Here is a 663-nt window from a genome sequence, read left to right as displayed (position 1 = left end):
CTACAAGTCTGTTATTTAGTCACTGAATATTTACTCACTGAAAACCTTCTGAATAGTAGAGAAAGACTGTCAGATATACTGCCAAAAAATTAGTCCCTAAGGTAGGAAGGCACTCAAAATACGACTAGGGAACAGCTGGCTCCTCAAAGTAGAGTTTACCTTGATGACATGAATGGAGTAAAGCCTGGGGGAGAAAAACTCACAGGACCTTCATTTGCTGATGGGGCACAACTCAAAATGAAAAGAAACAGCTATAAACACCCATTGAAAATAGGAGCATGGAATGCACAAAGTATGAATCTGGGAAAACTGGAAGTTGTCAAAAAAGAAATGGAATGCATAAACATCAGTATCTTAGGCATTAGTGAGCTGAAATGGACTGGTATTGGCCATTTTGAATCTGACAACCACATGGTTTACTATGCCGGTAATGACAAATTGAAGAGGAATGGTGTTGCATTCATCGTCAAAAAGAGCATATCGAGATTAGTCATGAGGTACAATGATCTCTGTGATAGGATAATATCCATGTACCTACAGAGAAGCCCAGTTAATACCACTATTTTTCAAAGTTACACACCAACAACTAAAGACAATGAGGATGAAATGGAAGAATTATAACAACTTCTTCAAAATGAAATCGATCAAACATGCAATCAAGAT

The sequence above is a fragment of the Chrysochloris asiatica genome, unplaced genomic scaffold, assembly GCF_000296735.1.
Source record: "Chrysochloris asiatica unplaced genomic scaffold, ChrAsi1.0 scaffold00480, whole genome shotgun sequence".
NCBI classification, from domain to species: Eukaryota; Metazoa; Chordata; class Mammalia; order Afrosoricida; family Chrysochloridae; genus Chrysochloris; species Chrysochloris asiatica.
The sequence above is the reverse complement of the archived record's forward strand: the minus strand, read 5'-3'. Positions refer to the sequence as shown.